We start from the raw sequence: 773 nt of genomic DNA on the forward strand, positions 1-773 counted from the left end.
CCTATTGATCATTAACTTAGATTTTCCCAAGATTTTGGCTGCTATTCCGAATTACTCTATTATTCCGAAGCCAATGAAAAGTAAGTAGAACCTACAAAAATGGGGTTTTCTATTGATGCCTTGAATAACATATAGCTTACCTATAGACAAAAAAAAAATAAAAAAGTAATTATGTTTCGGAACCAGGCAAAACCAGATTGCTGTGCCATAGGAAGGATAGCTATACTAATTCGGTATACTCAAAATACACCTTTGGTACAAAATTGACAATCTCACAAGGATGAAATATCAGTAATTTTCTATTTACTGGTCGATCCCATCTTTTACGGAATCAATTCCTTTTTTGAATGTACAAAAATTTTGGGAGTTCAGCATGTCTGGAAGCACGGGAGAACGTTCTTTTGCTGATATTATTACCAGTATTCGATACTGGGTTATTCATAGCATTACTATACCTTCCCTATTCATTGCGGGTTGGTTATTTGTCAGTACGGGTTTAGCTTATGACGTGTTTGGAAGTCCTAGGCCAAACGAGTATTTCACGGAAAGCCGACAAGGAATTCCGTTAATAACCGACCGTTTTGATTCTTTAGAACAACTCGATGAATTTAGTAGATCCTTTTAGGAGGCCCTCAATGACCATAGATCGAACCTATCCTATTTTTACAGTGCGATGGCTGGCTATTCACGGACTAGCTGTACCTACTGTTTTTTTCTTGGGATCAATATCAGCAATGCAGTTCATCCAACGATAAAACAAATTCCAACTATAG

The sequence above is a fragment of the Triticum urartu genome, unplaced genomic scaffold, assembly GCF_056163025.1.
Source record: "Triticum urartu cultivar PI428250 unplaced genomic scaffold, HENAU_Tu73 scaffold2, whole genome shotgun sequence".
In the NCBI taxonomy this organism is placed as follows: domain Eukaryota; kingdom Viridiplantae; phylum Streptophyta; class Magnoliopsida; order Poales; family Poaceae; genus Triticum; species Triticum urartu.